General features: G+C 41.0%; 1 protein-coding gene and 1 pseudogene across 1 annotated transcript in view; one reads left to right on the top strand and one right to left on the bottom strand.

Annotated features, from left to right (window-relative positions):
• Positions 1-1,496: 1,496 nt before the first annotated feature.
• The window catches only part of actr3b (actin related protein 3B), a 51,809-nt gene continuing 43,608 nt past the window's right edge, over positions 1,497-9,697 (top strand). Inside the window, exon 1 of the mRNA XM_051686850.1 lies at positions 1,497-1,564. The gene's annotated coding sequence lies outside the window, so the exon portion shown is untranslated. The remainder of the gene's footprint in view (positions 1,565-9,697) is intronic.
• Positions 1,948-8,942, bottom strand: LOC127434210 (DNA repair protein XRCC2-like; annotated as a pseudogene).

Genomic DNA, 9,697 nt, shown 5'->3' with positions numbered 1-9,697 from the left:
CGACTTCAGCTGTTAAATGTCTTCTAAAGCGACACGATCACTTTTGGTGTGAAAAAGATAAATATTTAAGTACTTTTTTAACTCTAAATCATGCTTATTTATTTGCTGTCTAGTAGGCTACCCTTTTGGTTTTTGAATGTTGTTCTGTTTGTATACTTGTAAATGGGGGGCGGGGAGTTACCCTTTTTTATGTTTATGATGTTGTTTTTTTAAGGCCCCTAAAATTGTCTGTGCATGGTTCTGCCTTAAAGTGACATATTATAACACAAGGCTGATCATTTAATAAAGTAATATTAATAGTAATAACCTCCTCTCAACAAGCCGCACAATTCAAGGTATCAATCAAGTCCATAGCATAAATGGTGCGAGTAACATGCAGGAGTTAAATTCAACAGTTTAGCACAGGTATGAGCAATACCAGTAGTGATGTTTACGGAGCCCTTTGAAGAACAGGGAGGGAATTTATTTAACAGGATAGTTTTGCATTTCCTCGCAATTACTTTGGGTTCCCTTGCTTTATCCATCACTTAAGATGGTTTTAATACAGTAACCAATTTTAACCTTGATATTTGTTGTTAAACTGTAGTAATACAGGAAAACCAAAACTATGGTAATAAAAATCATAATCATTCTGCCAAAAAATAAAAATAAAAAAAATAAAAAAACAAACAATGGTTGGTTTTTACTATAGTAAACCCCTGATTAATTTTTGCTTCATGTACCATGGTTTTAAAAATGATCATTCTTTCTACAAAAATGGTTACTACTTTTTTGGTGGAAACCATGGTTTAAAAAGCCATATTTGCACCACAAATTAACCATGGTGTTACTATGATTATGATTTTTGTTACCATAGCTTTGGTGTAAAAACTGCAGTAAGCATGGCTGTAGTAGTAACCATTTTTGTTACAATATACCCTATAGTTGAAATATAGTTACAGGTAAGAGGTAAAAGCATGATACATTTTGTGGTTGCTATGGTTTTACAACAAATAACATAATTCAACTATAGTTACAGTAGTAAAACCATGGTTCATTTCCATTGGATAAAGATATTGTGAGGGAACCCAAAATAACTGCAAAAGAACGCATAACCATTTCGGAAAATAAATCTCCTCCCTTTTTTCTAAGGGACTCTGCAGATGCTTGCCTTACCAAGCACAGCTAAATACAAATTGTATTGTATTGTATTGATAATGTGTATTATTAACACAGTTTTACTGTACAATAATTCAAACTAATTTGTACAAGATGGTGAAATAGTCCAAAAATGTATGACTTTCACACCAACTAATCTGCTTCCATCATCTCCTTCTAAAACGGAATATTTTCAATCTTCCATGGTACACAAAACCAAAACAAAAACAATTAAAAACATGGTAAGGGGTTCCACTTTATGGTTAGGTTTAGGAAGGGTTTGGTTTAGAGTTAAAAATAAGTAAATAGCTCATGATCGCGCATTCAAAATGCAGAAGTATTATAACTAACAAATGCACGTTCAAAACACGGATGCTTCTCTTTTTCCGTGCTGCTTATCAGGGCTTTTTAGATGTTTAAAGCAAAGGTAAGGTGTTTCAATTTCTTTTTAGGTTTGCCTCAAAATGCGTTTTCTGTCACATGGAACAAGTATCTGCGTTTACAACAACACAAGGGCAGTTCTTGTCATTGGTTGGTCATAAAGTTGAATGTTTTTGGACTGTTTTTCTCAAATCGTACAGAATAGTATGACTTTTAATGAGATCGTGTTGTGTATTACATGTAATGCACATAATAAAATCATTTTATTTTGAAACATTTAATAATCCACAGCAACTGTTTTATTTTATTCTGATTAAGTAAAGTGAAAAAGTAATGGATTTATCATTAAACACAATGATTGACCACAAGAGGCCCCTTTATTTCCTCTTATTTTCTTCTGCCAAGCCAGGAAATCATGGCTATAAATTCTCATAATTGTGCGAAAGCTGAAAAGAATGCAGTCTCTAATTCATTCAGAGAGTTTGAGTCAATGCTCACATTACAAAATCTTGTAACTGTATCACCATCTTCCGTGATATAAAACGAGCATCTTTTGACACCTTTTGTCATTATGCAGGTGCAAGAAGCTGAGAAAACCTGCTTGTTGTCTTTTGAAACAGGGCTTTTAGTGAACAGCAGCCTGTGAGTTACCATTCTCTGCCATGCTCTGCACATATATCGCTTGTCAAAGTCTGTAGCGCTATCGGTCCCCCTGCACCTGCGGAAAGATGTTGAGTCATACACATCAGGATCAGCTGCAGCTCCGTAGTTCCTCATGATGGCGTGAGTGGTGACGAAAATCACAATGCCGCAGTTTTCCCAGCAATTCGGCGCACTTTCTCAGGTTAGCCTCCTGACAAACCGTACTCTTGCCGCAATTGAAACGGTCCACCCAGTAGAAGGCGGAGATGCTGTCGATGACCAGGAGACCGAGGGAGGGGTGGCTGTAGACAGTGTTCTCCAGGTAGTGAAGGATGAAGAGCAGCTGTAGCAAGCTGTTGCAGTGCACTACAGAAAGACTGAACAGGCATAAGCGTACTCTCTCCTCAGGCTCATTCTCAGACCCATCACCCTCCTTTGAGTCTTCAGTCAAACGTCCCTCGAGGATGCTCATTAACCTCAGCATTTCAAAGTGGTAGTCTGTGTCGATGAAGATCACCCCCAACCCCAGACCTCCACTCTGCACGGGCACGATACAGCGGGTGATAAGGTGGTACAAGGTTTCAGTCTTACCTGTGGCCTCTGTGCCATGAAACTCCACAGTGTCGCCAGTATGGATGAACTAGAGTTTTGCAACATTCAGAATTGAAATGACAATGCTGTTTTAACTGCAGAATTTGAATTTGTATTTCGAATCAGAATTTAAGGAAATTTAATACTTTAACCATCAGAGACCCAACCATAAAGATTGATGATGTATTTTCTTTTTCCTCTTTGAAACGTGTTTTTAGGAAGACTTTTTGTGGTGAATTTGGGGTGACTTCGGAAAACAATGGCAATCTATGGGAAAATCTTGATTTTTTCACATTTTTCTTGACTATTTTATGATTTGAGCAAGCTGTGACATTCAATATGCAGTTTGTGTGTGTGTGTTTTGCCATTTATAATCAAAGAATTGGTATTGTTTAATTGCTGAAAACCAGGAGTTTTCAAACTTTTTGATGCCAAGGACTCCCAGTTGTGATGATGCCCTCACAAGGGTCACCCTTCCAAAAAATAAAGACAGCTTTATATTGTCATGCAGCAGTATATACTGTACACACACATTACTGAGTGAGGAAAAAAAATAGTAAGTGGTATTATAAAGACATGTTAGCAAAATTAAATATTTTATATTGTTCTTGTACTAAAGCCAAAATAAATTATTCAATTATTATCTGCAAAATATTATCAAAGTAAATAAATTTCTTTTGTATTAAGTTCACCATGTATTTATCTTATTTTCACCATTAATGTTAAACCTGAAGTGAAACATGTTCAATTAAATTCAAATGTACAGTTTTTGTAAAGTTCTTTTTTAGAATAAATATTGTTCCTAAAGAAGCTGGAGAAAATGGCCTTATAACTCCCACTGAACAAACTAAAGGTAGTAGCTAAAGTTGTCGAAATATTTTCTATCATAAAATCAAATGTAGATTTGTTTTTATTTCTTGCAGTGATTAATCTCATGATTTTCAACCAGTTTTAAACCCCAGTTTGAAATCCCCTCCAAATTTTACAATTCTGCTATGCAGGATCTGTGAGGTTTAAAGGCATAGTTAACCCAAAAATGAAAATTCTCTCATCATTTACTCACCTTCATGCCATCCCAGATGTGTTTGACTTTCTTTCTTCTGCAGAACACAAATGAAGATTTTTAGAGGAATATTTCAGCTCTGTAGATTCTCACAATGCAAGTGAATGGTGACCAGACCTTTGTAGCTCCAATTAGCACATAAAGGCAGCATAAAAGTAATCCATAAGACTCCAGTGGTTAAAACAATGTCTTCTGAAGTAATCTAATCGGTTTTGGGTGAGAACAGACCAAATGTAACTCCTTTTAATCTTGACAGCAGTCTCCTTGGTGATCATGATTTCAAGCTTGATTACACCATGCCATCTATCTGCGCATGCGTCAAGCACTAGGAAGTATAATCGAGCTTGAAATCATGGTCATGCCTAGAGACTGCAATGGCAAGATGTACAGTGAAAAAGGAGTTATATTTTGGTCTGTTCTCACCCACACCTATCGTTTCGCTTCAGAAGACATTGATTAAACCACTGGAGTCTTATGGATTACTTTTAAGCTGACTTTATCTCCTTTTTGGAGCTTCAAAGTTCTGCGCACCATTCACTTGCATTAAATGGACCAACAGAGCTGAAATATTAGTTTGTGTTCTGCAGAAGAAAAAGTCATACACATCTGGGATGGCATGAGGGTGAGTGAATTTTCATTTTGGGTGAACTAACCATTTAAGGAAGAAGAATGAAATAATTTAATAAAACATTCTTTTATTTTTTTAATGAATTAATTACCCATAAACATTATCATACACAGAAATGGGGTATTTCCCAAAACATATACAGTATATATACACACACACACACACGCTGGTGCAACTATCCTTATGAGGACTCTCCATAGACATAATGATTTTTATACTGTACGAACTGTAGATTTTATCCCCTAACCCTAACCCTACCACTAAACCTAACCCTCACAAAAAACTTTCTGCATTTTTACATTTTCAAAAAAACATCTAGTGTGTTTAAGCGATTTGAATTATGGGGACACAATGTCCTCATAAACCACATTTATAGCATAATAACCTAAACAAATGTCCTCGTAAACCTCCCAAACATGTAACCTCGGTTCCCTGACATGAAAGGAACAAGACATTGCTGTACATTGCGCACTAAGAGGAAGTGTCCTTACATGACCTTGTTGAAACCCTTACACAATTCTCAGATTGGCAATGGTGTTTGAGCCCTGCCCCTTTAAGTGCACATTACACCTATAAGAGCGGCCACTCAGTTACCATTTCTTCAGAATTTTCTGACTGAGGGACAAGAGTGAGTCACTCGATTATGAAACTCTGAAGTAGTAGTGCGGCCAGCTTTGGCAATGCCTCATTCCCTTCATCTCAGAGAACCGAGGTTACATGTGTAATCGGAGACGTTCCCTATCGATTCAGTTCACATGCCGCACTACATGACATTACACTTCCAGAGTTATAACATGACTTATAATTATAAGTCATATTAAAGTGTATATGGATAGTCCCACATGGCAGATGCCAGATGGGAATTAACGCAGTCTGGAATTTATATGAACCATATAGACATACACAGTATGTTTTATTAACCCTTTCACAACATAGTTGGAAAAGTAGGTTTTATTACTTATGGTACTTGAAAGAGTATGACGCCGCAGTCCTGTGGGACGGCGTCCGACATGAGTATACCGCAAGTGAATAACCCTCATGGTGAGCCAGGAAGGGAGAACTTAGAATGAATATATGAACTATTTAGTCATATAGTATGAACTAACTGTTTATGAAAGGAAGTTTTATTACAATGAAAGTACTTGTGACTTGATGGGAAATTTACAACTGTCTGTATGCAGGTGGTTGTGTAAAATGATGGGGAAGCCAGTACTTAAAGAGGACAAAATAATCTTTTAAAAATACCTCTAAATGACATTCACTGAATTAAAGGTGGAAAAAATGACTTTTTATTAAGTTTAATTCAGTAAAAAAAAATATTTTTGTATAATTTCCTCATACTTTGCGATCTACATCACCTGAAGCTGTTTGGAAAGTTTGGAGTGCATCTGGAGCATTTTCTTCTCCTCAGTCAGGAGGTGCTGCTCTCGTGCGCCATCATTAGTTTCATATCTGATCTCACGTTACATTAAATGATATCAAATGGCTATTCGACAATGGAAATTTTTGTCGACAATTTTTTATTTATACAATTTTTGATAACGTCGACTAATCGTTTCAGCCCTAAAAAGGGCACAAGTTTGTTTGGGCAGTGGGCAGTTCAACAGCACGTAATCAGGCGGCTGTGTTGATTATAGTCGGTAGCCCACCCATTATAAGGGCTTAGGCTCACCCTCTTGAATGTAAGAAGCACTCTATTCATAGAGGACTTGTGAGGATATGAATGCCACGTCCAGGTTATAAAATCTCGCGAACGTGGTTTGTGAGGACCGTCCTGCTGCCAAACATATGTCCTGAAAAGGCACACCGTTTGTGCACACCCATGAAGAGGCCATGCCTCTGGGTGACTGCACTTTGACGGCAATAGGGCAATTTGCGCCCTGTGATTCGTAACCGAGGGCCATCGCATCAACCATCCAGTGAGAGACCCTTTGTTTGGAGACGGACATTCCTTTTGTGCATTCTCCATAACAAATAAAGCGCTGATCCGACAGCCTAAGCTGACGGGTGCACTCAACACATGTATGCAATGCCCTCACGAGGCATAACATAGATTGTTCTTCCTTCTAATTAAATGGTGGAAAAAAGAAGGCTTTTGAACGAACCCCCTGAGACCTGAAAGGCATTGATAAAACCTTAGGTGCATAGCCTTTTATAGGTTTAATGTCATTTAAATGACAAGCTATCCTCCATTGTTCACAGACTGAGCCAATTCTGGCCCGTCAGATGTGCTCCGTTCAGAGGCCACACGTATAGGTTCCACAGCTCTGGTTGGGGATGCCAAATCGTGCCTTGTGCTTGAGAGAGAAGTCCCTCCTCAGCGGTATTTCCCATGGAGGGCCGTCTAGTATTTCTATCATCTCCGGAAACTAGGATTGATTGGGCCATTTCAGCACAATTAACAGAACTGATTCCATGTCCTCTTGGACTTTGATTATGACAGAATGAAGGAGGTGCACCGGGGGAAACGCATACTTGCATTTTGCCTGCCATTTGTGAGCCAATACATCCACTCCCAACGGGGCTTGGGACATGGAGTACAAAAGGGGACAGTGGGCATTCTCCGCAGAGGCGAATAGGTTGACTTCCACTTTGCCGAATATTTCCCAAATCCTCATCACTGTATGAGGATGAAGTCTCCATTCCCCTGGTAATGCTCGCTGGTGTGACAACAGATTCACTATGAAATTCAGATGGCCCAGGACATGTGTCTCATGCAATGAGAGGAGATGACGCCCGCTCCATTGGAGGCGGCGTTGTGTCATGCTCATTAATTGGTGCGATTGGAGTCCGCCTTGGGAGAATTACTGTTATGCTATCCAAACGAATCAGCATGTAGTGATTCATAATGTCTGAATGAAAAGCTCTCAAAGCTAGAAAGACAGCAAGTAGTTCTAGGTGATTGATATGCCACGCCTGTTTCGCACCTGTCCAGGTGCTGAAAGTCGGGCGTCCGTCACACACCGCGCCCCAACCTGTGTTGGATGCATCTGTGGTCACCACTTCTGAAAATATGACCCAGTATAACACCCTTTTGGTAGAAGGCTGGTGCTGTCCATGGTGCCTGAGCAGCCAGACAGATTTTTCAGATGGCAAAGCAGCAAGTCTCTGTGTTCACTCAGTAGTGCCTCTGATTGGGATAGTAATAACTATTCGTCAAGGTTATTCAAAACACACACACCGTTCATTTTCAATTGGGAGAGTGCCGCATCGATACATTTCGTGAACATACGGGGAGCCAGAGACAGACCAAAAGGAAGTACTTTGAAATTATACGTAGTACTCTCGAACATGAATCTCAGAAACCGCTTGTGAAGTGGTGCAGTTGGTACATGAAAATATGCATCCTTCTGATCTATTGACGCAAACCACTCCTGAGGACTGATGTGCAATAAGATCTGTTTCTGAGTTAACAATCTGAATGGGTGCTTCGCAAGCATGCGATTCAAGTGCCTCAGATCTAGAATGGGCCGAATCCCGGCGTCTTTCTTCGGAATGAGAAAATAACGGCTGTAAACCCCACTGTGTGTGTCGCAGTCTGGGACAGTCTCTATCGCGTTTTTTATGAGGAGACTGTGAATCTCTGCGAGCAACACCGGGATGGCCGGTGTACAAACTGAATCGTATAACAGTGCTCAATAGTTTTTAGCACCCAGTCTGACACGCCCGTGTAGCGGGACAGCACGTTTATTGATTCATTGCTATAGGTGATAAAGCACTGCTCAGCATAGGAAGTGGTTGAGCATAACATGCAGGATGCATGTTTTCTTAGAATGTGTGAATGTCCAGTGTTTGTACAATGGCTGCTTTTTTCTCTTTTGCGAGAACAATCTCTGTTTGAGTAATGCACACAGAAGCAACATTTTGAACAATGTTCCGTTCCCCATGAACAGTAATGGGGAAGAGGGGGAGAAACACTGTGTGCCTCTAATCGAGCCTTCTTCGGCTCTGGGGCGTGAATAACAGTGAGCTCTGGGCTCCTCTTCACAGGGCTAGGCATATCAGTAAAGTTTCTGTTACTTGGCGGAGTTTTTTCGTCTGTGTGTTTACGTGCTGAGATGGCAGGTGCTTACACTTGGGCCACAGCTTGCGTGGCTTCACTGATGGCTCATTAGTAGCTTTCGGCCGCGCTGGGGCAGCAAGAAATTAATTCATTGCTGAGCGCTGACCAAAATTAGATTGGGAGCATGCCGTGAAAGGGGAAGTGCTACTTCTCTTTAGTAGAAAGTGTTTTAATGCTTGATATTGCTTTTGCACCGTGTTGAAATGCTCTGAAAAGCTTTCTACGGTGTCAAAGAGACTGTCGGGCGATACCGGGGTGTTGAGCAGGTCGGCTGTCTCTGCATCACGCATCTCTGTGAGAGTTAGCCAAATATGCCGATCCAAAACCAACAGGTTGCTCATCGTTTGGCCAATGGCCTGAGCGGTAGCTTTTGTGGCTCGCAGTGCCAAATCTGTAGCGGTGCAGAGCTTTTTGAACAGCTCTGGAGTCTTGCTCATTCATTTGTTGAAGAAGCTTTGCTTAAAAAAACCAGGAGCACCAACATATTGTGGAGTGCTGAACCAGCTTGGCCCACTGCGGTATAAGCTCTTCCAGCCAGTGAGGATCTCAATCAACACGGCTTGGAAGTGCGGGCAGAGCGGGATTTCCATCCCATGGCAGTATTATGGTAGAGGTGAGCTGCAACCGCCTGTTCTACAGGAGGAAGTTTTGAATAGCCTTTATTAATCGGCGTGGTCTACTTTAGTGAGGACGGCAGCACCTCCGACCTGAAAGCACAAAGAGTAAGGTGCACACCAGGTTTTTGTGAGTTCCGCATGGACCTCAGGGAAGAATGGTGTGCTCCTCCGGACCACCTGTTGACGACGGCCAGTTTGCAAAAACTATTCATCCAGGTGAGACTTTTCTGGTTCTTTTGGAGGGTACCACTCAAGACCGAGCTCTTCAACCACCGACGCGAAGAAGCTACTTGTCCGTGGTGTGTGCATGCTCTTCAACCTCACTGAGGAAAGAGACAGCAACATCCTCCGTGAGTCACTCTCCCAAAGCTGCGAGTGACACAGCATCATCCTCATCGTCAGAGCCGCCAAACGTAATCAGGCCGTACCCTCCAATAGAGGGCCGGAGCTCATCACGCGCATATTGCACAAGCAAGAACGTTAGATCGGAAGTTCGGGAGGCTCGCAGGGCTTGCGCCAGCACGAGGTCCTCCTCTAAGACTTCCAGCTCAAACTCACTGCCCCACCGTTCCTCC

The sequence above is a fragment of the Myxocyprinus asiaticus genome, chromosome 44 (assembly GCF_019703515.2).
Source record: "Myxocyprinus asiaticus isolate MX2 ecotype Aquarium Trade chromosome 44, UBuf_Myxa_2, whole genome shotgun sequence".
Lineage (NCBI taxonomy): Eukaryota > Metazoa > Chordata > Actinopteri > Cypriniformes > Catostomidae > Myxocyprinus > Myxocyprinus asiaticus.
The sequence above is the reverse complement of the archived record's forward strand: the minus strand, read 5'-3'. Positions and strand labels throughout refer to the sequence as shown.